Source organism: Pogona vitticeps, chromosome W, assembly GCF_051106095.1.
Source record: "Pogona vitticeps strain Pit_001003342236 chromosome W, PviZW2.1, whole genome shotgun sequence".
In the NCBI taxonomy this organism is placed as follows: domain Eukaryota; kingdom Metazoa; phylum Chordata; class Lepidosauria; order Squamata; family Agamidae; genus Pogona; species Pogona vitticeps.
The window spans coordinates 822,778-850,701 of NC_135798.1; the positions used below are offsets into that span (position 1 = coordinate 822,778).

The window sequence follows — 27,924 nt, forward strand, 5'->3', positions numbered from 1 at the left end:
GATAGAGATGTAGGGAGAAAGTGGGGGCTTTATGCCTTTTACCCACCCTAATAGAGCTTTTTAGAGATTTTCTAGGATTTTTAGTGTTTTTGTATTTAAAGAGAATTGTTTCTTCATTTCTATTTCGTATCAAGCCTTGAAAATGGTAACATGCTTGTTTATGCATTAAACTGACTTTATTTTGTAAATCTTTATATGTTTTTAATAAAGTAATAATTATAAAAATCAATTGGTCTCTTGAACTGTATAGCTGTCTTAGTATTACCCTAAGGGGGAAATTTGGGTCACATTTAGCTACTGAGTCCTATCTAATTGAGCAAAGTGGGTCTACTGACTACAAAGCTCATGTGTTTTTATTTTTTGGAATTTTCTAAGGTTGCTGAAGTATCTTTTTAGGGCAGACTTGTAAGCAGAAGTTTTGGGGCGGCCCTTGGCTGGTGTTACCAGGACTCGACACAGCCTAATGAGGGAGCACAGGCTTCTAATTACTCTCTGTCCGACCAGTCAAGCATCCTCTAGGGGAGCTGATCACTGACAGGGAGAAACCATATAAATGCATGTATGATTGGGTTTGCTTGAAATTTGAAGCAATTCCTCAGTTTTGGTGGGAAATAATGATTGAGGCGTATCGGGAACATTTGAATTTCAACTTTATTAACTTGCAGTGTTTCTATAATCACTTCAACTGGATCAAAACAGGACAAATTAGGCAGATGTCCATAACTTGGAGATAACTCTTTTGAATACTTGGGCAACTCACTCCAAATCGCTCCTGATCAGTGGTATTCTGCAGTGGGGCACTCCTCCCCGCCCATATGGTGCCACAACACGGTTTCCTTCCTTCGGAGGTCTGCTGCATGTCTGATCTGGCCGAGTCACTTTCCTTCCACCCTTTTCTCCCCGCGGGAAAACTATTACCATCCATTCTTGAGCCTCAAATGTCGTCTCTCCTTCTGTTTTCACCTCCGGATCTGGCAACAGCCTGCCAACTTTTAAGTTAGGAAAATCTTTCAATATTCCGTCTCGTACATGACATCTATATTTCTCTCCTCTTTCTCCTTCTTCATTACTGCTCCTTCCTTCTCCAACCTACTACTGAATCTTTTTTTTCCCTTGACCTTCTACCTCTTCTTCCCATATTGACACCTTTAGCCCCTCCTTTTCTCCTTTCCTTTCCTCTACCAAGCAGATTTCTTTTTTAAATTTTTTTATTAATTAAAACATAAACATAAAATATACAAATCAAAATACCATTTAACTGTGTTCCCCACCACCATAGATGGGACCTCTTGCAATAATCTTCTTCCTCCATCTATATTCTTCCTCTTCTTTTATTGTTCTCTTCTCCAGAACTGCATCGATTCTTCATTTGGAGCTTTCCCCTTTCCTCTTGTTGATACATATTCCAAGAATCTGCCCCATATTTCATAAAAACTATTCTTTTTCAACTCTCCTTTCTTAACCTTAGATTATAAGTTAATTTATCATTTATAGTTATATTCCATATTTCATTATACCATTTATCCATTTGAAATTCAGATTTTGATTTCCATTGCCTAGCTATTATTAATCTCACTGCTGTTAACGAATTAGTCATCAAATCTTTAATCATCTTATCATATTCCACATTCTCAAATATTGATAAAAAAGTGATCCCAGGGTTCAATTCTATGTCTTTTCCATGTATATAATTTAATTCTTTAAAAATGTGTTTCCAAAATCTTTGTACTTTTTCACATTCCCACCACATACAAGTAGGCCCCACAGTAGGCAATTTTGTACACTGTGATGCTGATACATCTGACATGCTTGTAAAAACATATTTTCAGTCCAGGGGAAATTTAAGGGCACTAGCAGGCAACTTTTTAATTCAGTCAGTTCTACAGTTTAAGAGCTTTGCCCGGAGCCAGGCAGATGCATACCAGCATCATTCTTTACTACTCATCCCTCAAAATAAGTTGCTGTTCTTTTGCCAAGCTCTATATGTATCTCTCCAGTCAAGTATCATACAAGAAATTCATGGTGTGTGTGTCTTCAGTGGGGAAGTTGTCTGTGTCACATATTTCTATGCAAAAAAGTTCTGTATACCTTAAAGTTTTTTGCTTTTGCCTCTTAGCAGTATATTGTGCTTATATATCTGATGTTTTCTTTTCCTGAAAATTGTTCAGTAATCTTGTTATGCAAACATTATTGTAATTGTAATTTTAGCTATCCACTATTGTGTTTTCTGTAATCTACACTGTAATGTTGATGTCATCAGAATATGCCATCTAATTCTCTTGCCAGATTCCAGGTTTCATTCCATCTGAACAATGTTTTAAAGTTGTAAAGAATGAGTTTTGCCTCTCAGTGCAACAAGGAAGCAGGTTTGGCTATTGGAATGCTTCCCTAATTCCCAGTGCCACCCTCTGCTGAAGATGAACCAGACTTTCTGCTATCATGCCTGCACCGGAACCCCCTGGATTCAGAAGATTCAAGAGTCGACAACAGCCATTGTCTTCAACAAAATAAATAAAAAACGGTTGGGATGTGGGGAAAATTTATGCTGTTATGCTGTTACAATGTATATGTCTGTGGCAGTAGCAAATGTATATCTATGACAATGGCAGGCCTCATGCTAAAACTGCAAGTCACTAGTTTCCAGTAAGGATGATCATTAACCTGCTGTCTATTGTCTCTGGATAATGTAGTTAAAGTGTTCGTGTATTCAGGAACTTGTCTGTGTATTTGGATGGTATCTGTGCCTGTTTACCAGCCTGTCTGTTTACCAACCACTGTGTTTACTGATGCCTTTGTATTCAAGGAAATTAGCTGTCTCTGTTTACTAGCGCTCTGGTTATTCTGCTGTGTATTCAAGGAAATTAGTTACCTCTGTATTGATTAACTAGTGCAAAGGTAGTAGAGTACAATAAAAAAGGGGGCGCGGCAAAGGATGAGAGATTCCTCTGGACAGAGGCCTGACGGCAGGCTGTCCTGGTTTATCCAGATTCCGCCTCTGAACAGCTGCCATACACTCGAGTGTCCCGTCTTTTCTTTTCCCCCTTGCTGGTCAAGGAGAAAGATCCCTGCCCCTGAGGCTTCATCTGCAAGACCCCTACTTTCCTTCATCTTGCAGATCCCGACAATATGAACCAATTTCCTTCTCACATTTCCAACATTCAGATAACTAGCATTACTTTTGTTTAATTTTGTTGATGTTAAACACCATGTTAGACACAGTTTAAATAATTTTCCCTTATTCTCACTGACATAAATCTTAAAGCCCTCATATTCCACATCTTCCTCCATTCTTCCTCATTTATCCTTTTTCCAAGGCCTTGTCCCCACACTAGCTTCACCCCTTCTTTATAGCTTTCTTCTTCTACATTTAGCAGGAATCCGTAAATTTTACTCACTCTGCCTTTTACTGAATCAGTCATCTGAATGTCTTCATATGAATCTGGTATTTTCTCTCCTTCCAATATTTCATTATAAAACAGTTTTAACTTAAGAATCAATATTGATTTAAAAGTTTTATAATATTCTGGTCCCATTCCATCAAAACCTGGAGTTTTACAGTTTATTAATTTATTAATCATCTCTATAATTTCTTCATCCTTTATCTCTTTATCTAATTCTCTTTTATCATTCTCTAATAGTTTATTCTTAACATTTTCTTTAATATACTTTTCTGTGTCTTCTTTTGATACACTGTTCCCTTTACATAACTTTTGATAGAATTCCTGTAGTATCTTTAATTTTTCCTTCATTATACTCCAATTCTTTCCCGTTTCATCTTTAATCACTCCAATTGTATTTTTTGATCTTTTAATTTGTACTATTCTAGCTAAAAGCTTTTAATTTTTATTACTAAATTCAAAGGGGGATGTGGCGGCGCTGCGGGCTAAACCGCAGAAGCCTGTGCTGCAGGGTCAGAAGACCAAGCAGTCGTAAGATCGAATCCACATGACGGAGTGAGTGCCCATCGCTTGTCCCATCTCCCGCCAACCTAGCGGTTCAAAAACATGCAAATGTAAGTACATAGCTAAATAGGGACCACCTCGGTGGGAAGGTAACAGCGTTCCGTGTCTAAGTCGCACTGGCCATGTGAACATGGAAGATTGTCTTCTGACAAAACACTGGCTCTATGGCTTGGAAATGGGGATGAGCACTGCCCCCTAGAGTCGAACAAGACTGGACAAAAAATTGTCAAGGGGAACCTTTACCTTTTACTAAATTCAAAAAAAGTCTTTTATCAAGTCCCTCTGGACCTTTTCTAATTCCACACTTTCAAATTCCTTTCTTTTAGCTTGAATCGCTAGTAATTTTTTATTATCCCTATGTTTTCTTCTCTCAATGTTTTTATTTTACAGGATTCTCTTATAGCAATTCCTCTCATAACACACCTATTTTGTTCCCACCTGCTTCATTAATTGAACATATTTCCAACCATTCTTTCTTAACTTTATCCACTACATCTGGATACTGAAGATGCATCTGGGAGCCCACGAGATGAGTCATTTCCAAAACCCTAATTAATTTTTTTGGGAAATCTAAGGCGTTCAACTTCTGTGTCATCAGATGCGGCAAGGGAGCAGCCTGGGTAAGTGGGACCTGTTAGCCTTGGAAGGCAACCCATCTAGGGCCCTTGGTCGTTACAGTAGCGCCACCACCATCGCTTTGGCAACCGTGTTCCAGTATATGTATTTTTCGCATTACGTAATGTCCTGGAGGACAGATTGATTTTGTAAACCGAGGTACTACTGTAATATGCAGTATTTAGAATTTGTAATATTTAATTTAGCTGGGGTCAAATACCTTCTGAATTTCAATGTTTAAATTTTTGCTTTTATTCTCACAGATGTGATTTATCAAATTCTTCCCTCCCCTCTTTCCATACACATTGGTTTAAGTACCTAGCTCTGGAGCCAGAAATTGGGAGTTCACTTACCTTCTAGCTTTGCAGTTCTAAGATTATATTACCTGAATATCTATTTCCCTAACCATCTCTGCTTCCTATTATGTTTTCAGAAATTCCTGATGATTCTCTACCTGTAATAGTATTTTATAAATTCTACATCCCATCCCTTTCGTGGACCTGTCCTTTCTCTTCACCCTCTTAATAATCTCTGCAGACTTTGCCAGTTCCCGGCATCTACCACTAACTTCTCCTTACCAGTTCTCGAGTCTAATAATCTGCATTCATCCACTTTTACACTTCCTTTCCAATATTGTCCTTTCCCCCCCTTGTTACTCATTTTTGCTCAAAAACTGCTTTAATTATTTGTTTCCTCTTTAATCAACTTTGAGAAATTCCTTTCTAATTTTCTGGAAAAATAAGTACAATCATTGCAGAGAATTTGAGAAGGAAAAAAGTTAATATACTTTGAACTTGATGTACTTACTTGGGTGTGAAAAATGATCCTGCCTTCATGACTCCTCCTTCTAAAAGGTCCCTCACTGAAGAGCGCATCCAAACTCAAGCCCAAAGGAACATCCTCCGGTCTGGCATCATCACATCCCTGGTTCTCTTCCCTCGCCTTTTTGGCTGTCTTTCCTTAGGAAACATGAAAGAACGCATAGTGGAGAAAAACCATGTAAATGCATAGAGTGTGGAAAGACCTTTAGCCACAGTAGTCACCTTAAGTTACATCAAAGGATTCACACTGGGGAGAAACCATATAAATGCATAGAATGTGGAAAAAGCTTTAGTTTGAGTGGTCTGTTGAGGTCACATCAAAGGATTTACACTGGGGAGAAACCATATCAATGCATGGATTGTGGAAAGAGCTTCAGTCACAGCAGCTCCCTGAGTTCCCATCAAGAAACTCACAGTGAGCCTAAAATGCATTCGCCTTTCTTGTAGCCACATCAAACTGTTGGCTCTTATTTACTGTAGCTTGTGATCCACGACAATTCCCAGATCCTTCTCATTCGTAGTTTTGCTGAGCCATGCAGTCTTGTAACTGCAATTGTTTTTTTTTCCAGCTGTGCAGTACTTTGCACTTCTCTTCAATTTTCATTCTGTTGCTTTCAGCCCAGGTCTCCAGCCTATCAAGCTCAGTTTGATTTTTTCTGTCTTCCATGGTATTGTTTATTACACCTAATTCTGTGATACAGTCGTGCCCCGCTTAATGATTACCCCGTATAACGACGAATCCACTTCACGATGATGTTTTTGCGATCGCAATTGCGATTGCAAAACAATGTTTTAAATGGGTTTTTTCGCTTTGCAAAGATCAGTTCCCTGCTTCGGGAACCATTCTTAGCATAACAACAATCAAAATAGCTGATTGTCAGGATTTCAAAATGGCCGCCATGTGCTCAAAATGGCTCCATGCTGTGTTTTTGGACGGATTCCTCGCTCTACAAGCACCAAAAATGGCTGCCCCTATGGAGGATCTTCGTTGGACTGTGAGTTTTCAGTCCATTGGAATGCATTAAACGGTTTTTAATGTGTTTCAATTTGCTTTTTTTATTTCGCTTTACGATGTTTTTGCTCTACAGCTATTTTGCTGAAACGAATTAACATCATTAAGTGAGGCACCACTGTATTCATAATTTTGATTAGCATCCCCTGCATCCCCAATCCACATCATTAATAAAAAGGTTGAAGAGCACAGGCCCAGGTCTGAGCCTTGGGTTACCCACCTTGTGACTTCTTCCCAGTTAGAGAAGGAGCCATTAATCATCATCCTCTGAGTACAATTCTGTAGCCAACTGTGTACCAATTAAAAGATCATGGGGCACTTGGTTAAAAGCTTTGCTGAAGTTAACATAGAATACAACTACAGCATTTTCTCTGTCTATCTGGGAGGTTACCTAATCAAAAAAAGTGATCAAATAAGTTTGGCAGGATCTGGACTTAACAAATCTGTGTTGGCTTCTAATCATTACTGTCTTGTTTTCTTGGTGCTAGCACAACGACCGCTTTACGATCTGTTCTGATTTGAAGTTTTCATCCCAGTGCTCGAGCATATCGAGATCATTTAGAGTTTTTTTTTCAGTCTTTCAGGGTATTCACTATTCCACCAAATTTTTTGTCATCCACAAATCTGACAAGTATTCTCTGAATTCTACGCGTCGGTGGGAGCCAGGGACAGCATTGGGAGGATGCTGGCTTACCATGTTCCTTGTGACCCAGCACTCTCCAGTCAGGAGCTGATGGTCCTTGTCTCAGCATTGACATTGAAGTCCCCGAGGTTTATTGTCCTGGGCAACTCTAAAGTTCTTGCGGAGCACGGGGCCACAGGAGAAACTCTTGAGTTCTTGGAAACCATGGCTTCCTTGGACATGTCCCAACATGTGAATGGCTTGTGAAATGCTTGGCAGACCCTGTTGGAAGGGGGGAAGGAATCACGAGGCTCTTGCAACCCCCATATGGGTGTCTCATCTCCTGTTTCTGCCCCCCTTTGGGGCTCCACCCCTTCCAGTCTCTCTCCCTCCCCCCAACCCACTTTGTTTTGGGAACCCCCAATCTTCCCTTGCATGATCCCTAGGAAGGGGCTTTTCAACTGATGGGAGGGACACCTGGGGAGGGGAGGGGTGCCCAGAGTGACCAAGGAGCCTGAAAGAGCCCCTCTCAGGGCCTCCCTTCAAGAAGGAGAGAGCAGCTGGAGCCGCTCTTTTATATAGATATATTTAACAAGCACACCCTCACTGGGGCACAGCGCACATCGAAACACAAGCCAGCATTTCACCCCGCTTGTCGGGAGGCCGCACAGGACAAGCAGGACCCCCTTCCCAGACTTGTCCTGGCCCCCCCAAGGCCCCTCTGGACCTTTCTCCCACCGCAGCCGGATCTTCCTTGTGATTTAGCCCATGTCTTTTTAATCAGCCTTTCAGGGCACGCTGTCTTCTTGGCCAGACAGCTTACAAGCCTAGATCAACCAGGCCGGACCTAGGGTTGCCCGATGTCCAGCAAAAGGGGGACATGTCCTCCTTTTTAGCCTAATGTTCTCCATCTGGCAGGCAAAGATATATAGCTTTAAAATGTTCAGCTCTTTTATATTTTATGTTATAATTTTGGATGGGAGAGGTAGAGGTAGAAGGACCCCCCTCCCCGTCTTTCCCCTCACCTGGCCACCCATTACCTTCCACTGGTGCCAGAATGCAGCCCTCGCCCCCTTCCTCCGCGGTGCTGCTGCTCGGCGATCCGCCATGCCTGCCCAGCCTACGTGGAGCCCAGAAAAGCAATGCGAGCAGAGTGCTGCCCGCCGAGTCAGGCAGGAGGAAGAAGTGCCCGAGGGCATCAGTGGGAAGGCGAGCGCCTGGACTGTGTGTGTTCAAAGTCCGTTCCGGGGACTCTTAACTCCCATACTCCCCAGCCTTTAACTGATGACCATCACAGGAAGGGAGGCTGCCTCATTCGGCTTTGCCTGGCACCGCTTTCCCCCTGCCTGCGCCAGAGCCTTTTTTGGGCGTCCAGATTAGCAAGGTTGCCTCTGAGCCTGTGCAGAGTGTGAGCAGCAGGGGGGATCTTGAAGCCGAGCAGGGGCAGGTTCGGTTTTATTTGCTTTGCTCCCAGTCGGAAGTCCAATTTGAAGAATATTACCTGTGAAAACTTTGATGCATGTGATTGCTAATGAAGATCTTCTGTGAAAAGTTGGCTCCTCCAATAAATATGTCGTATAATTAATAAAGATTATAAGGTAATAAATGTACAATTGGCTGTTTAAATTTTTTTGGGTATTTTTTAAAAAAAGCCTCCACTGTATTTATTTTTATTTTTTACCATTACTCTTTCTTGTTCAGGTCACTAAGAGACATTTATTGGCAGCTATTGTAATAAAATTGTATTGATTGTGGGATTAATCCGGAATGATTCAAATGAAATATTTCATACATCCTCCTCTGTCCTCTTTTTTGTCTTTCTATGTCCTCCTTTTGGTACCCATGCCTAGCCAGACCCCATCATCGAGAGTGCCCCACGGATGGGCTGGGGGAAGCAACTTGGCTTGTTGTTTTCCTTAGCTTGAGATGCCTCCGACCCACTCTAAGCCAATGTCTACACAGCCTTTTAAATCTGAATACATTCTTAACGGGTCCTCTTCTTTTTCTTCGTTGGTACACATAATCTGGAAATGAGAGAAAGAAAGCAGTCATTGTGATGATTTGTGTTTTTATGTGTATTAGAATGGGATATGTAGTCCTAAGATTGTCCCAATAGCAACCATTTTGATTTAAAGTCTGTTCTGTAGTAGGAAAGTTTTACATGCTGTTTCAGAGAAGCTTCGCTCTCTGGTTATCTCGTTGCTAAGCTGAGTAGAGAGCAGAGACTTTCGTAGTCAAAATAATTCTGCCACAAAGAATGATAACAACTGAAGCTCCATGAGAAAGTTAGGCGGGACAACAAGACCCAGGAGGGGGTGTTCCTTATGAAGCCTTCTGGGAAGAAGAAGGAAGTTAGTGAGGAGTTGAGAAAAAGATGGAGTTTGCCTGAGAAAGGGGCAGACACGTGCTTTTCCCATAATGGACTATTTTTCCTACCTTGGACTGATGGAAGTCAACAGGTTTTCATCTAGCATCAGCCTTTGAAGACCCAAGACACGTGAGATGGACTATGTTACCCTTTATATTAGTTAGCATAGTTTCATTTCTTTATTTTTCCAGCTGGAGTGGGGGGAGTGGAGTGTTCCGTTGGTCTTGAATGAAAATGTACCTACTATACTATTTTACTATCAACTGAAATCTTTTCTAAAGCAATTCTTTTCAATAAAGCAGTAATGTCTAAATCTGCATGTATTAGTTCTTGAACAGACTAGCTGTATGTCTAATTGGCCATGTGTATTCGCTACCGAAGATTTAGAGCCAGATTATTCTGAGTATAACTCAAGGATGTGTCTGTGTGTGTTGCTTTCTTAATAAGGAGATTGGCTTTCTGAGGAAGAAATTTAGACAGGACCTGGCTGAGATCTAAGTGGCTCTGCTCAGCAGTTAGAGGTTTGTTTGGATTTCGTACTCATCCCAATTTCCGGCACCCCCATAAATCTTCTTGGAGATAAGGGGCTGCTTACAGTCATCATCATCCAAAAAGTCAGCAGCAGACCGTGAAGAAGAAACGAAGAACTGCTACCGGGACAAAGTCAAGGAAACCCAATCATTTTTCCGAAGCCAGGAGTCAAAGGCTGGGCTAGAACAGACCAAAAGTGCAACTACTTCACACAGTGACCCACCAGATTCCCAAAGGAAACTCACAAGTGTGGCATGAAGACAACAGCCATCCCCAACACTGATCCCCAGTCTACTGGATGACTCTAACATCTCAAAGTGGAGAAGGATGTTAAATAAGTGGAAGAGGAAGTCCACTGTCACATCTCCCTTTGGAAAGGACACCCAATGACACATTAGACCAGAAGTGTGAAGAGAGGGTTGACTTTGCATCACTTCTTCAATCCGAGATGTCAAATCTCCCACAACATGCTTGCTCTTTCGTCACTCACTGGTTGGAATCCTATGGCACTTGACATAGGAGAAAGTGACACCTGCAGATGTTCCTAAGGGACTGCCGGCCAGCTAATCCTCATCAGGCACCTGATTGTGCAATGGACAGAGCCGCTAGTTGCATGGCTGCAAAACTGCTGGCGGGGTTGGACTTCTGCTTTGGCCTGACATGTGGCAACTCTTGGAGCAATGGCAAGTTACGAAGGCGCAGCCATGCAACAGGATTTTGGTCAGGGAGTAAAAAGGAATTTGTTGTGTTTTAAATCCTTATATACCAGTGCAATAGTCTGCTAGTTCGGCAAGAATTATACAACACTCATATTGACGGGGTGTGCATGTGCCTTTGTTTAAGTTTCAGGCTGCTTTGCAATGCACCTGCCTTGCAAGGCAAGGCTCTAGAGGTATACAAAGCAACTTGGATGCCCTGCTATCTGTAGCTGCTTCTTACAGGAGACATTTCTCCCACACTTCTTCCATTTCTCTGAAAACTGTTGGCATTGTCATTATGTTTTTAATGCAGATTTTCTGGTTCAGGATGTGAGTCAGAACAATGTATATTTGCAAAAATAAATCAAGGATAAAAATCAGAACAGACAAGAATTTCTCCATGCAGAATAACGGAAAAGGCAATAAGATGACAGCTGTATGTTTTTTTTATTGGAAAGAAAAGATAACAAGCGTCATCTCTACATGGCTTAGTTTTGGATTGCTATCCATTTTGAAATCCACTGGACTGAATTATCCGTATCATGTGAAGAAAAAAAAATAATCATTTCTTTCAAAGTGCAACTAACATGTGCCATATTTACATTTTCTACAAACCTGCTCAGCTTTAAGGGCTTCCCCAGCCAGATATTTGACCGGAGCACAAAGGTTGCAGTCAGACTCAAGGGAAAGGCTGCTTCAGCCGAGACGAGCAAGAACCGCATAGGCAGACAACAGAATCGCTACAGGGCCCAGACAGTTGGGTTCCAACGATGGTTATGGGACCCACTCTAGGAAGAAACATCCATTTTTGTTCAGAGGACATTCTGAACTCCTGGTGATGGGCTCTATAGAGCTAAACCGTGAATCGTATGAAGGAGGAGCAGCACAAGATGCCCTTCCTGCCAGACTCTATTGTACAGTCCATTGGCTCAGTCTCTTATTCTCAAATGAGCTTTCCCTTCAATTCAAGCACTGTCGTATTTCCATACCTCTGACTCTTGCAAAGAACCTTCCTTTTCATTGCTCACTTATTCATGCCTAGCCGCCAAAGATGACTCCTGGAAGAACACACAAGATTTCACGATGAAAAATAAAATAAAATAAAATGAGACCTTGCTCATTTATTTATTTATTGATTGATTGATTGATTGATTGATTGATTGATTGATTGATTTGATTTGATTTGATTTGATTTGATTTGATTTTTATCCCGCCCATCTGGTAAGTCGGTACCACTCTGAGCGGCTCATGTCCCACTAAGACATTCAGTGTTATACTAGGAGATCCCTGCCCCTTGTCGCTCCTCCAGGCCACTTGAAACCCTCTTCTGGTGGGCTTTCCCATCCCGCTGCTCCAGGTCTGAAGGACACACTGGAGTCTGTAAGGGAGAGGAAACCCTCTCCCCTGATTTTGCTGGTGGAAACAGCTCCGTCAGCAGAACAGCAACACTGGATCTGCCTACCGTGTGCAACTGACAAAACCTAATTTTAAGTGAGAATACTGAGACTATCCAAGGGCTGTGACCACAGACGCTTACAGAGAAACCCTTTTGGCCCATGCCACGCAGAAATACCCAGTAAGTAACATCCGGATGGCTCCCCACAGGTCTGCGGATCTGCCTTTTTCAGGTTCATGCAATCCAATCTAGTGCAGTGTGTTCTGAAACTTCTCATTATATTCTGACTCACAAGGCATACCTAGGTAGCCACTGCCAATAGTGTCTAAATGCTATACAAAGTTCAAGTCAATCTCCAAACCAACACATTCCTTCACCTTAATTCGGCAGGAATTCTGAAGCATTTCAGATGCATGAATCAAGTAGTTTCCTGGTCTCCCATTCGTCCTCCATGATAAAGTATTAGAGTTGGAGAGCTGGAAAAGACTCAAGGATCATCTTGTCTAATAGTTAAGTCCACTGGGGTAAGGAAATCGGAACCTGATAGAATTTATTTATTTATTGGATTTCTATCCCACCCATCTAGACCAAAGATTGTCTCATGGATTCAAGATTCCATGTCCTGGTGAACTTAATTTTTAGATCATGTTTACTAAATGCTTTAATCATGTCACAGAATTCCACACAATTAGACGTCAATCAACCAAACCTTTTTTTAAATAAACTACTTCAATCCAGTTGTCTGTTTTGCCCAGAGCTACCCTGATCTCTGGGTGGGACATTCTGCTTTAAATGAGCATGTCCCAGGAACCTGGGCCCTTCTCCCTAGGAAGCTGGGCTGAGGGTGAAGGCCAGGTATGTTTGCATGGATGTTTTGCTGAGTTTTTTTTCTGAGCTTTCTTTTGTCTCCCCACCACATGGCCTGGGGGTGGGGCTTTCTGCTTTAAATGAGCATATCCCAGGAAATTCTCAAATTCTCTGATTCTATCTCTCCTTAATATGGTAAATATGAAAGCCAATTAGATTTGCATACACCTGAGCGGCAGGAAAGTTTTAAGGGTCAGATAATACTTCTGCACTATTAAAGAGCAGGCTGGGTAGGTGGGGCTCATCAGCCATGGAAGGCAGCCCATCTAGGAGAAGGAAAACTCTGATTTCAAACCTTCTGTGCCTTGTGGCTACATCCGCTGATGGAAGAGGCTTCAGGCATTAACCTAGAGGCAAAAGCTGGAGTCCCAAAGGCAGTTCGTGTCATTCTGCCAACTCCTGCGACGTTGCTGGAACCAGTTGTATTGGCTCTTGCCTTTCCATTGGACCATTTCAGCAACGTAGAGAGGGGGGATCTGTTGCTTGGGAAACAGCCTATCTTTCATATTACTTTACACAGGCTTCACACTCTGGAGAGGTCACTCCTCGATTCAGAGCATGTTACCATAGTCTCTCGAGACTGAAGGATACCTATGATGATGATGATGATGATGATGATAACCCTGATCTACACTCACTGCAATGGAAGAAAGCAATCCCTTGGCTACGGCTACTTAACCCATGCAAATCAAGAGGCTACTTGATAAAGGTGAATGTTTTCTTCTATGCCAGGTGTTCCCAACCTTGTATCCCCAGATGTTCCTGGACTAAAACTCCCAGAAGCCTTTGCCATTAGTTCTGCTGGTTAGGATTTATGGGAGTTGAAATGTGTTTTTGCTGTTTATCATAATCAAAGTGATTAAAGTTTAGGACAACATGAATTATAGTGTTAAATAGATGAGTATATAAGTGGCACTGACTTCAACCTGGGAAATGGCATCCAAGTTACCCACAGAGCCTCAGTTGAAACACCAACAAACTGAGATCACCCACCATTTTGTTCTTTTGCCACTGACGATATTCCAAAACAATATTCTTGAAACTGGCTAGGAGGTCGCCTTTTACCATATCGATAGCCTTGCCTGATTTTCTTGACTGCTTTGACTGGAAAGGAGCTTCGGCAACAGGCATTGCTTAAAAACTGCACCACTCTGACATAAGCACTACTTAGGATGATGAAGAGTTCTGGAGGACTCCAAAGCTTACACACCAGGCTGGAATTTCAGTTGGCCCCAATGAAGGAAAGCTCACCCACTGGACAACCAACCTCCATGTGCACGGAACAGACCTCCTCGCTCTTTGCTTTTTCATTTACTTTCTTCCAAAGCACACCGGGGTAAAGACGTATTTAAAATGAATTCGGATTGCTTGAAGAATGAGATAAGTCAAAAGATAAAGGAATATAAAACATGAAACATTTTGTGGTTTGGCAGAAGTGCATTATTTAAAATTAAACAGATCCTATTCTGGATGTTACCAATAAAGATTTTGGGTAAGTAGTTAAAATAATGGTGAGTGATGATGATTAATATATATTGCAATAATAATAAGAAAGCTAGGATTAATAAGAAATGTTGGTAGATATTACAAAAAGGAGGTAGTCAGATAACCAATATTAAATGTTATTATATAGCACATCAATTGATATATTTCAGGTATTATAACCAACAATAAGGATTTAATATGAAAATGTTGAGAAATGCATGGAAGGGAGGGAATTTTGGCAAAATTTTCTTTCAAAGAATACATTGGGGAAGAGGTTAAGAATATTGATAAACCTGTTCTTAAAAAATACTGTATTTTCCATTTATAAGACATCTTTGTTTATAAGAACCACACAGACTCTTTTCTAACCCAAAAATTAAAAAAACCCCTTAGCTTTGAGTATTTAGCCTCTGGGTTCAGAATGCTCGGACATTAGGAGTCCTTGTGGCTTCTGAGCCCGCAGTCTCCACCTCCAATGAGGTGTGTCCCAACTGGCTTGTAGAGCATCAGCTGACGTCAGTTCCAGGGATGCAGTTTGTGGGGTGTTGCAGCTGGGCTCCCCCCCTCCTGTCTACCCCTCTAGGGCTGGTCAGGGGAGGGGGAAGGGTGGGGTGGAGAGGACGAGGGGGAAAGGGGCAGAGGCTGCCTGGCTGGAGGGCAGCCAAAGGAGACTGGGTCCGAACTCCCTGCCAACCCCCTATCTTTTCCCCCCTCCAAGCCCCATTCCTCTGGGCCCCTGTTCTATCATCCCCACCCCTTACACCCACCCCCATTGCAGCCTCCTCCTCCTAGCAAAAAAGGCCCCCTTCCCACTTGGGGCTTTCCAGGAATTTCCCCCAAGCTTTGGAACAAAAGGGCTTTCGGGGGGGGGTCATGCTCAGACTTTTGCTGGAGAAGGTGGGGGGGAGAAACAACCACAATGTGGGAGAAAGAGGCGAGCCTGAGTGGACTCACCAAGAAAAAAACACAAACACACACACACACAAAGGGGGCCCAGGTGCCTTGCTTGGGGGCATCCCTCCTGCCCCTTCGGAGTATAAAGATCTCGGCCCCTCCCTGACTTCCCATCACGCTTCACATGCACAAGCCCCACTAAAGATCCCCCTCACCCCCAGGATGAGATGAGAAATAGAGAGGTCCCCTCACTCCCTTAAGGAGTGGGGGGGTATATTTCTCCCCTTTGGCGGAATATCTTTCTAGGGCAGTGGTTAGGGAACAGGGGTAAATTACTCCAAATGGGGTAAAAATGAAAATCCTGGGGGTAATGAGGACACAACCGTAACCACATTCCCTCCTCCTCCTCCTCTTCTACCCGGAGGGGGTGTCCCCAGCTGCCCAATTGCCCCCTTCCTGCCCCCTTCTCTGGCCCCGCTGCAACTGAGCTGTGACGGATGGCAGCCAGTGATGGGCCCCAGTCGGTGGCATATGGCAGCCGAGGCAGTGGTGACGGGGCTGCCCATGGCAGAGGGTGAGTGGTCAGAGCATCCTGGCCAAGAGGGGCCTCTCCTTCCAGTGCCGGGAGAGGTGGATTGCGGCAGAGGGGTGTGGGTGTGATCACGACAGCGGCCCGGGCCAGCCTCAGCCTCCCAGAGCTGGAATGCTGCCACCTCACACCCAGTCCCCGTTCCTGGAGGAGCCCGTCGGGCAGCAGCGGCACTCGCCCAGCCGCATGGCTTCCTTCGGTGGCACCTCCATGTTGGCCATGTGGGCCTGGTGGAGCCTCTTGGCTTCTGTGCGGCAGCTGTCGCGGCGCGTTGACAGCAAGGCTTGCAGGAGCTCTGATGCTGAGCCCCAATGCGGCCGCTGGAGCTGGTGATGGAGTGGGAGGTGGCATCGGGCACCCCTGGCAGGCAAGCCACCTGCTGCTCTTTGATGGTCACCCAGGAGCTGCCTGCCAGGGGAGAGAGCCGCCCCCGTGTGGCCAAAGACTGAGCGTGGCCCCACCAGGCGGTGGAGGAGGCTGCGGCAGTGGCCCAGGTGGCGAGGCTGCAGCAGCGGCACTCAACTGGCTGTGTGTGATTGAGACACACGTGACCGAAATCCTTCCTTCCAAATCAAGGGGCTAATGTCGGCGCATATACATTTTTAGGGGGTAAAAGGTAAAAAAGTTCCCTGACCCCTGTTCTAGGGACACTGCTCTCTCCTCTCCCCCCCGGGGCCATCACCCATCTCCCTCTGGATCCTCAGGCGAAGTTCATGTGTAGGGGTTGGGGGCATAGGAGGGGCCCCAGAGAAATGGGGCTTGGAGGGGGGAGAAGATAGGGGGTCAGCTGGGAGCGAGGGAGTCTAGATCCAGGCCCCTTAGTCTGCTCTCCAGCCAGGTGGCCTCTGCCCCCTTTCCCCCTCCCCCTGGGTCAGCACTGGAGGGGTAGATCCTGCCGGCCAGTTCCTCTGGTCCCCCCAAGAAAGAGGATATCTGCTGGAAAGTTTTCTCCTGGCTGCCAGGAAGAGCCCATTCTGGGGGCCGGGTCCCAAAGGCCCCCTTCAGGGCCAGCCCGTTTCCCAAAGGCCGGCTCCTCATTTCCGAAGACGAACCACCTCTCCGGCAGCCTCTGATTTTGGAGGCTCCTCTTGACGGACGGGCGGAGGGGGCTTTGGGAAGAGACAGAAGAAGACTCGTCCCTCCTATATGGAGGGCTGGAGAAAATAAAAAGAGAAATGCAACCCAGAAAGACTCCCTCCTCACAGGGATCATTTTAGTCTTTGTAGGTGGGAGGCAGGTCTTTTGTAAAGCCAATGGCTCTGAAGCATCCATTCCAGACCAACTCAGGCATCACGATAGGCGGGGGGGGAGAGCCAGCCGCAAGACCCCACCACCTGCGTCCCTCCCAGCTCCTGCCAGGGTTGTGAGTAAAGTCGGAGGGAAGAGCAGAAGTGGGTAGGTTGGAAGATAGCTAGGAATGATGATGATGATGATGATGATGATGATGATGATGATGATGATGATGATGATGATGATGATGATGATGATGGAACTTTTCCGTATAGTTCGCGATCTATCCAGAATTGGCCAGGGTGAAGGGCCTCCCACTAGCATCTCACCTGACCAATTTGCAGCGTTTTTTAAATCCAAAGTGGAGGCCATCCGCCGTGACCTTTCTCCTTTTTTAAATACAATGGATCGAGCAGAGATGTCCAGCGCTCCGTCCTGCCCGGTAATTCTCGATTCTTTTCAGCCTGTAACATCAGAGCTGGTAGACAAGGTGCTTGATCGCTGTCGGGCCACCACCTCTTCTCTCGACCCTTGCCCGGCCTGGCTAATCAAAGCAGCCAGGCCGGTAACAACTGAATGGGCCACTGCAATAATTAATGGGTCTCTCCAGGAGGGCAAGGTACCCCTTGCCCTCAAGGAGACACTCATTAGGCCCATCAGGAAGAAACCAAATCTGGCGGCGGATGAAATTGGCAATTATAGGCCCGTCGCCAGTGTGTCCTTCCTCAGCAAAGTGGTTGAGAGGGTGGTGGCAGACCAGCTTCAGGCGCTCTTAGATGAAACCAATGCTCTAGACCCATTTCAGTCGGGCTTCAGGCCACGCTATGGTACAGAGACGGCACTGGTCGCACTGCTGGATGACCTGTTGAGGGAGGCCGATGGGGGCAATGTGTCCTTGTTGGTCCTCCTCGACATCTCAGCTGCCTTTGATACCGTCGACCACGGTATCCTCCTGGGGAGGCTCTCCGAGTTGGGAGTTGGTGGCCTGGCACTTGCCTGGCTCCGCTCCTTCCTGGAGGACCGCCCCCAGAGAGTGCAGATTGGGGAGAATGTCTCGGCCCCGTGGAATCTCAATTGTGGGGTTCCACAGGGGTCGATCATCTCCCCAATACTGTTTAACATCTTCATGAGGCCGCTGGGCAGGGTCATCAGAGGGTGTGGGGCATCGTGTCACCAGTACGCTGATGACACATAGCTCTACATCTCTTTTACTCCAACTTCAGTGGATGCCGTCCAGTCCCTTCAGCGCTGCCTGGACACCGTACTGGAATGGATGCAGTCAAATGGATTGAGGCTGAACCCGGACAAGACGGAGGTCTTGAGGGTGGGTGGCCCTCCCGTCAGCGGCATAGGTGACTCCCTTTCTTTTGGAGGGACGACCCTTGCCACAAAGAGTGAGGTCCGCAGCTTGGGGATACATCTGGACCCGGCGCTAACCATGGAAACCCAGGTGGCGTCCGTGGTCCGTTCTGCCTATTTTCATCTATGGCGGATTGCCCAGCTGTGGCCATATCTTGATCGGGGGGCCCTCACTACTCTAGTCCACGCGCTCGTAATCTCGAGACTAGACCATTGTAACACACTCTACGTGGGGCTCCCTTTGAGGCTCTTGCGGAAACTCCAGATGGTCCAGAATGCAGCAGCCAGGCTTATTAGTGGGGTGAGAAAATATCAGCACATCTCCCCCACTCTGGCTGTGCTGCACTGGTTACCTATTCGTTTCCGCATTGACTTCAAAGTATTAATGATTACATATAAAGCCCTAAACGGTTTGGGACCTCAATATTTGGCAGATCACCTCTTCCCACCCAGATCTACCCGAGTCACCCGACATAGCCAGCAGGGACGGCTGAGGGGACTGACGCCGAGGGAGGCCCGGAAGGAGAAAACAAGAAACCGGGCCTTCTCGGCAGTTGCCCCTCGGCTGTGGAACACACTTCCCACTGAAATTCGGCTGGCACCCTCGCTGGGTGTGTTCAAAAACCAACTAAAAACATGGTTATTCAGACAGGCCTTCCCCCCAGTCACCTAAGTTCCTTCCCCTTTTTTTCTGGTTCTTAATGTTGCCATCTTGGATAATATTTATTTATTTATTTTATTTTATTTATTTGATTTATATCCCGCTCATCTGGTAAATCTATACCACTCTGAGCGGCTAACAAGAACATATATACAATTATAATAAAATAAATTAAAAATCAATTAACAGAAAATGACAAAAATCATAGATAATTGCAAATAATAAATAGATAAAGGAGAGAAAAATAAATTAAGTTAGATTAGGTGCTGGCAGGAGGGAAGGCCTTGACATACAGCCATGTTTTTAGTTGAGTTTTGAATGTACCCAGCGTAGGGGCTGCGCGAATCTCAGGAGGGAGATTGTTCCAAAGGCGAGGAGCCACCGCCGAGAAGGCCCGGTTTCGTGTCTTCTCCCTCCGGGCCTCCCTCGGCGTCAGGCTCCTCAGCCTCACCTCCTGGGTCGCGCGGGTGGTCCGGGTAGAGCTTGGTGGGTGAAGGCGTTCCGCCAAGTATCGAGGTCCCAAACCGTTTAGGGCCTTATAAGTGAGCATTAAAACTTTGAAGTCAATACGGAAACGAATGGGCAGCCAATGCAGTCTAGCCAGGGTAGGAGAAATGTGATGGAATTTTCTCCCTCCGGTAAGGAGTCTGGCTGCTGCATTCTGCACCATCTGGAGTTTCCGTATCAGCCTCAAAGGTAGCCCCACGTAGAGCGCGTTGCAGTGATCTAATCTTGAGATTACGAGCGCGTGTACTAAGGTGGTGAGCGCCCCCGAGTCAAGATAGGGCCGCAGCCGGGCAATACGCCAAAGGTGGAAAAAGGCGGAGCGGACAACCGACGCCACCTGTGTTTCCATGGTGAGCGTCGGGTCCAAATGTATGCCCAAGCTGCGGACCCCACTCACCGGAGCCAGGGTGGCCCCCCCAAACGAGAGAGAGCCAACCAAGCCACCAACCACGGGGGGGCCCACCCTCAGGACTTCCGTCTTGTCCGGGTTCAGCCGCAGGCCATTTTCCTGCATCCATTCCAGTACAGTCCCCAGGCAGCGTTGAAGGGACAGGACGGCATCACCTGCTGTTGGTAAAAAGGAGATGTAGAGCTGGGTGTCATCAGCATACTGATGACACAGCGCTCCACAGCCCCTGATGACCCCCGCTAGTGGCCTCATATAGATGTTAAATAGCATTGGGGAGATAATCGACCCCTGTGGAACCCCACAGTTGGAGTTCCACGGGGCCGAGACACTCTCCCCAAGCTGAACTCTCTGGGGACGGTCCTCCAAGAAGGAACGGAGCCAGGCTAACGCCAGGCCACCGATTCCCAACTCGGAGAGCCTCCCCAGGAGGATACCGTGGTCGACGGTATCAAAGGCCGCCGAAATATCGAGGAGGACCAGCAGAGACGTTTTGCCCCTGTCGGCCTCCCTCAGAAGGTCATCATACAGGGCGACCAATGCCGTCTCTGTCCCGTGGCGCGGCCTGAAGCCCGACTGGAATGGATCCAGGGCATCTGTTTCATCCAGGAGTGCCTGAAGCTGGTCTGCCACCACCCTCTCCACCACTTTGCTCATGAAAGAAATATTGGCGACGGGCCTGTAATTGCCAATTTCGTCCGCCGCCAAACTAGATTTCTTTCGTATGGGCCTAATGAGTGTCTCCTTGAGGGCAGATGGGAATCTGCCCTCAAGGAAAGACCCATTTATTATTGCTGTGGCCCATTCAGTTGTTTTCGGCCTGGCTGCTTTGATTAGCCAGGCCGGGCAAGGGTCCAAGGAGGAGGTGGTGGCCCGACAGCGGTCAAGCACCCTGGCCACAGAATCAGGCGTTACTGGCTGGAAAGAGTCGAAAATAACCGGGCAAGACGGAGCGCTGGACATCTCAGCTCGATTCACTGCATTTAAAAAAGGAGAGAGCTCCCGGCGGATGGCCTCCACTTTAGATTTAAAAAATGCCGCAAATTGGTCAGGTGAAAAACTAGGGGGAGGCCCATCACCCGGACCAACTCCGGATAGGTCGCGCACTATACGGAAAAGCTCCGCCTGCTGGTTGGACGCTTCGCTTATCCGGTTAGCGAAGAATGATCTACATGCAGCCTTCACCTTATTCAGGTAAAGGTTAGTTGCGACCTTGACAGCTATCCAGTTGTTGTCCGTCGGGTTCTTATAATAATTATGTTAGTTATTTTTCTACATTGTTTTAATGTGTTTTAATGTTTGTAAGCCGCCCCGAGTAGACGTTGTCTAGAGGGGCGGGGTAGAAATTGAATAAATAAATAAATAAATAAATAAATAAATAAATAAATAAATAAATAAATAAATAAATAAATAAATAAATAAATAAATAAATAAATGATGATGATGATGATACTTCATTTGTATGCCTCCCATCTGGCAGCGAAGGCGGCTGCTAATGCCTTTGGAAAGGAGGGAGGTTCTGGGCACAGGAACCAGGCCCTGACCTGAATCCTGACCCTCCATCCCCCCACATAGCAATGGGGGCAGGAGAGCCCCTGGGGAGAGGGGCTGCCCATTTCCTACACTAGGAAAAGTGTGTGTGTATGGATTAGTGGGGAGGGTGGCCCTCTCGTGGCTCTCATCTGCCCGCCCAGTTATGCTGTCCAGCGCCAGGGTAGACTGGAGGGCCGGGGGGGAGTAGCCGTTGTTTACAAATCCATCTTAGAGGTTACTAGGTGCTCCTCGGTGGTAAAGCCAGGGCTAGAGGCACTCCACATGTTGATTGGGGCTAGGGATGGTATTGGGATTTTGCTGGGTTACCGCGCTTCCCGCGATCTATCCACTTCCCTACCAGAGCTGGCCAACTTTGTCTCCGCGGCATTGTTGAGGTCCCTGAGGCTTTGGGTGACTTCAACGTGCACATGGGGGCAGAGACCACTGGGCCAGCTCTTGAGTTCTTGGAAACCATGGCTTCCTTCAACATGTCCCAACATGTCATCAGCCCCACCCACGTGGGTGGCCATACATTACACCTGGTCTTTACCACTAATTGGAATGAGCGTGATCTCATGGTGACTGACCTCGTCTCGGTCCCCTTGTCATGGTCAAATCACCAGCTAATAAAATGTAACCTCTCAGTGGCGCTCCCCCCTCTCAGGGAGCAGGGACCTATTCCTATGGTCTGCCCCCAAAGGCTACTGGATCCTGCCACATTCCAGGATGCCATGAGAGGTGTTACGGCTGACCTGGCTAGCACCTCTGTCGAGGCTCTGGTTGACAGCTGGTCCATTGCTGCCACCAGGGCCATAGACACAATCGCACCGAAATACCGTCTCCGTAGCAGAACCCGCCCAGCACCCTGGTTCAACCAGGAGCTTCAAGCGATGAAGCGATACAGGAGAAGGTTAGAGCATAGGTGGAGGAAGAACCTGACGGACTTTAATTGGATAGCTGTCAGGGTCTCAACTAACCTTTACCTGACTAAGGTAAAGGCTGCATGTCTATCATTCTTCACTAACCAGATAAGCGAAGCATCAAATCAGCAGGCGGAGTTGTTCCGTATAGTGCGCGACCCATCCGGAACTGGTCTGGATGATAGCCCTCCCCCTAGTTTTTCACCTGACCAGTTTGCAGCCTTTTTAAAATCTAAAGTGGAGGCCATCCGCCGGGACCTCTCTCCTTTTTTGAACACAGTGAGTCGAGCAGAGATATCCAGCGCTCTGTCTTGCCTGGTAACCTTTGACTCCTTTCAGCTTGTCACGCCTGGTTCTGTGGCCAAGGTGCTTGACCACTGTTGAGCCATCACCTTCTCCTTGGACCCTTGCCCGGCCTGGCTAATCAAAGCAGCCAGGCCGATAACAACAGAATGGGCCACTGCAATAATAAATGGATCTTTCCTTGAGGGCAGGTTTCCCTCTGCCCTCAAGGAGACACTCATTAGGCCCATAAGAAAGAAAATATGGCGGTGGACAAAATTGGCAATTATAGGCCCGACGCCAATGTTTCTTTCATGAGCAAAGTGGTGGAGAGGGTGGTGGCCGACCAGCTTCAAGCGCTCCTGGATGAAACAGATGCCCTGGATCCGTTCCAGTTGGGCTTCAGGCCGCACCACGGTACAGAGACGGCATTGGTCTATGTGTACGATGACCTGTTGAAGGAGGCCGACAGGGGGAAAATGTCTCTGTTGGTTCTCCTCGACATCTCGGTGGCCTTTGATACCGTCGACCACGGTATCCACCTGGGGAGGCTGTCCGAGTTGGGAATCGGTGGCTTGGCGCTTGCCTCTGGAGATTCGTGCGGCCCCTACGCTGGGTGTTTTTAAAACCCAATTAAAACATGGCTATACATTCAGGCCTTCCCTCCAGCCAATTCCTGAATTCTTTTTCAAATTTTCTTATACTATTTTCCTTATTTTACTGTGATTGTAATTGTTATTCCATGTCCATGCACATTTTTGTATTTTAATTGTATTTTATTTTTATTTTATACTGGAAGCCTCCTAGAGTGGTCTGGTAGTCCAGATAGGCGGGGTACAAATCAAATAAATAAATAAATAAACCATTGCCTTTCTGCCAGGCATGTGTTGAATAATAAAATTATACTCTTGCAACACAATACTACAGAACAACAATTTTAGGTAATACATTTTCTTTCTGCTCAGCCATGTTAAAGCACATTTGTCCGTCTGCAAAACAACTTTCTGTAAGTGTGGTTTAAAAAGACGGGCTGCCAATAAAATTGCATAGGCTGCTCTCTCATGTCTGCAGTAATTTTTCTTCTGAGAATTAAGCTCTCTGCGGACATAAGCAACTGGGTGTAAGATTTCATCTTCACCTTTCTGTAACAACACAGCACCTAGGCCCAAACCTGTTGCCATAATTTGCATCACAAAAGATTTGTCAATGTCAGGTAATTTCAGAATAGGGTTCAAAGTAAGCTGTTTTTGCAAAACAGGAAAATAATTTTCACAAGCTTGTATCCAATTGATTTTAACAGATTTCTGTTTCCTTACTAGCTTCTTGATTGGCAAAACCAATTTGCTGTAATCAGAAACGAACTCTTTGAAATGATCAATCAACCTGAGAAATGCCAAAACTTGTTCTCTCTCAGTAGGTGCAGGCCAATTCTTTATGGCAAACACTCGAATATCTGAGGGTTGGCAGTATCCTGGTCCAATCCAATAACCCAAATAAGGAATTCTCCCCTTGAGCCATCGGCATCTATCAGCTTGTACCTTTAAACCAACGTTTTGCAATCTGCACAATACAATTTCAACATATTCCATGTGAGAAGCAAAATCGGGACTGAGAAAGGCAAATCTTTCAATATTTCATTAGCAATTCTCTGAAAAGTAAGAGTTGTGTTCTTCAAACCACGTGCTAATTTTTCAAATGGAATCTCCCAACGTGGCTGACAAAACTGGTTTTATCCCTTGACTCCTCATCTATGACCACTTGAAAAAGACCTCCTTCCACTCTAAGTACAGACATACATTCAGAATTAGACACCCTCTCTGTTATAGTCTCTACACTGGGTAAAGAAACACAATCTCGTTCAGTTATCTGGTTCAATTGACTGAAATCCACTTCGAAAATAACACAATCTGAATTTTCTCTGGGTACTGTCCATATAGGATTATTCCATTCTGACTGGCTAGGCTCAATAACTCCGGAGGCCAACAATTCATTAACCATTCTCTCCAAATGTCTGACATTAGTTCCTTCAACATACATAGGATCACAAGTAAGAGGTCCATGATCACCAGTATTAATCACGTTTCACTATTTCACAATTACCAGGTTCATCAGAAAACACTTCACTTTAATAGACAACAATAGATTCAAGCCATTCTTGTGCATCCCCTTCTGGATCTTGAGTTTCCTCAAAATCATCATTAACCAAAGCATTTTCAATATTTCCAAAAATAGGCAAGATTTCTTGATCTCATTGATCCAAAACCATTTTTTTACACATATCCATTTTGGCTATTGCAGGCAGATACAATTTCATCCTGTTGACATGACAAATTAAAGATTTATTACTAGGACCTTTCACCTGGACAAGATAATTGGTCGTCCCTAGTCTTTGCAAAATTCTGCCTAGGCCTTCCCGACTGGATTCTGATTCTGCAGCTTCTGAAAGTTTTGCTACAAAAACATGGTCTCCAATAGAAAATTCTCTGCTCCTTACATCCCTGCAAGTTGAACATGACTGTACATACTTCTCGTCACTTCTCATTTTAGGCCAATAAAAATACTCATTTACCATTTGCAAGGTCTTCTTAAAATTGCAATGCTGACATTTACCCCCACAAATGAGATTTAAAACCTGTAACCTGAAAAAATTGAGGCGCAACTATCTGCACTGAAGGATTTGAACCCCTCAGTGAGTGTGTTTGGACCTTACGACAAAGCAACCCATCCTTATTCCAATAAAAACACACGGGTTGAGACAAAATATCTGGCTGTTCTGCCCTTTCTCGAGCTGCACTCAAAGTAACATCATTATGCAAACAAACTTTTCAGGAACAATAACACGAGGAAACTTCCCCTCCGTTTGCTTCAATAAATCAGCTTTATGCTTTGCTGACAATTTCGGCCTAGTGCCATGAAACTTTTGAATGGCTGGAACAATTTCTGGAACAAAACATTACTGGGTCCAGTCTCTGAGCTGCAAATCATTTTACTCCCTTTGAAATCACACCAGACCCTTCCGCTTTAGGAAAAACATGACTCTGCTGCTGCAAAGGGTTTTTTAAGGTGGAAGGCTGTTCGGCCATAGAAAGCCCTGTCTCACTGCCCATTTCCTCCTCATCCTGAAACAATCGCAGCATAGTCTCTTTAAATTTTTGCATCTGAGCTTCCAACTCTGGCTGCAATTCCTTCCTTTCCGATAAATGCACTGTCTTAAACAAACTTTCATCGACTTATACTTCATCCGCAATTTTCTCTCATGCATCATGACTACTAAATCTGGATCTTCATAACAGTTAAATAGGATGAATCTGCTTCCTTTTTAAAGGCTGCCCATTCCGTTTGCTGAAAGGAATTTGAGACGGCAGGCTTGCCCTCTCGTCCCCCACCTCCTTCAGCTCCTGCAGCATTCAGCATCCGCTTAACCCTTCGCTGATCTTTTTCTATAGGAATCCCTTTTAACTTTATTGAGTCAATGTTAATCAGTTCTTTTTGGTCAGGGATTTGTCAAGGAAAATTACAGGCCTGAGCAGAATGGAGTGTATTAATGAGAATCCATAATGATCAGGTGTGTTAAAACTGAGTCAGGATGACTCAGCAGTGCTGATGCAACTCATGGAAGATGCAACTCATGGATGATGCAATGTATAATCTGATTGGTCCTGTATATGTATATATGTGTTAGTTGTACAGTCAGTTGTATCTTCCTGCTTGAAGATCACTTCTACACGTTATGCTGCCAGAATGCTGTAAATACTGCTGTAAATACATGTTGCTGAAGGAAATGCTGCTGGACTGTGTGTGAGTTATTTCTGGACTGCCTGGACTGCGAATCACTCTGCTAAAACCGCGATTTGCGCTAAGAAATGCTAACAGGATTTGAGACACAATGGGTTTAACTGAAGCTTGCCCCAAAATAACATCTTTCCGACAAAATTCTCCGCATCCTGGAAATTCTGTCAGCAACATCTCCTCTGCTAAATCTCTCTCTTCAGCCCTCTGTTGATGGTTAAACTGGCAATATTCAGTAGGAAAGTAACTCCACATAGAGGCCACTGTTTGTAATGTACTCAGTTCCTCTATTGGATCACTAATTGCTGGGTTCTGAGCTCTCCTGCAGTCATCTGGACATAATTTCTGCAGTTCCCTGGGCATCTGAGAGTTTTTAGGCCCCTGGGGAAAAGAATCCTCCCCTCTATCTTCTGCTAGGATTTCTTCCCAACTAGTACATTCACGGTTTCACACCTGTCATCTGGAGTAAGGGTCTTCCGGGCGTAGATGTGTTTGCTCTCTGCAGGCGTCCAACTCGGCTTTCCTTGGTTTAGCTCCACAATCTGGAATGTTGTCCAGCATGGGAAAAAGTTCTCTTCGCACAGTGCCATTTCCTCTGGCTCCACGCTGTACAGGAAAAAAGTATTTCAGCGCATGTGTGAAAGAGTTATCAACTTTAGCTGAAATTCCTTGCATATTTGGAATGTCTCTGGAACTGTCTTGTGCGCCTTTCACAGACATCCCTGTTTTATTAAAAGTCCAATGATTGACTATTCTCTGAGGCTTCTGTCATTAATGAATGACATCCTGAAAGTTGTGACATCTCTTCCTCATCTTCCTCAAAGTAAAAATCATCCATAAATGTTTGCTCCCAGTCTTGCTCTGATTCTGGAAAAGACTCCTCTCTGTCATAATGAGATAAAAATTTGTCTTCCCAGAATCTTTCTTCTCTCTCTAGCTCCCTCATTAATCTTCCATGAACAGCTGTTTCTGCTTGAACTCTCCTGGTCTCCTTACAATTGAAATCAATACCTCTTCTCAAAAAAGCAATTAGCGGCAAAAGTGCTGCTTCTGACTCCATCTTCCTTATCTACTAACCTTTCTCTCTGCTTTTTCAAAGAGCACACTCCAGGTTTTCCTTAACAACCAAAAGAAAAAAAAGCAGTGCTTCCTTTAAAAGCTTACTGCTTACAGTGTCTGTCAACAGAATACGGGAGCTCCTAAGAGTTTTACCCACTTCACTTTGTCTCCAGGCAATGCTAATGTGACAAGCACGAGGCACGTGAATCACTTTCCTTAGTGCCCGTGTTCCTCTGCTATTTCGTCAGCCTAGGATCAAACAGCAAGACATGTAGTCTCTGTTAAGCTGCTGATCCAGAAAAGTATCTGTGACAAACC

At 45.3% G+C, this 27,924-nt stretch overlaps 1 long non-coding RNA gene across 2 annotated transcripts; it reads right to left on the reverse strand.

The window, feature by feature from the left end:
• Positions 1–350: 350 nt before the first annotated feature.
• Positions 351–27,907, reverse strand: LOC144584996 (uncharacterized). 2 transcript variants are annotated; one of them, XR_013539499.1, is made up of 6 exons: positions 27,001–27,907; positions 11,619–11,687; positions 8,073–9,056; positions 7,105–7,314; positions 5,385–5,536; positions 351–989 (listed from the first exon to the last, which is right to left on the reverse strand). It is a non-coding gene; the product is annotated as an uncharacterized LOC144584996 (long non-coding RNA). The 2 variants fall into 2 exon arrangements; XR_013539498.1 differs by having other exon boundaries at positions 11,245–11,687.
• Between the last annotated feature and the right edge of the window lie 17 nt (positions 27,908–27,924).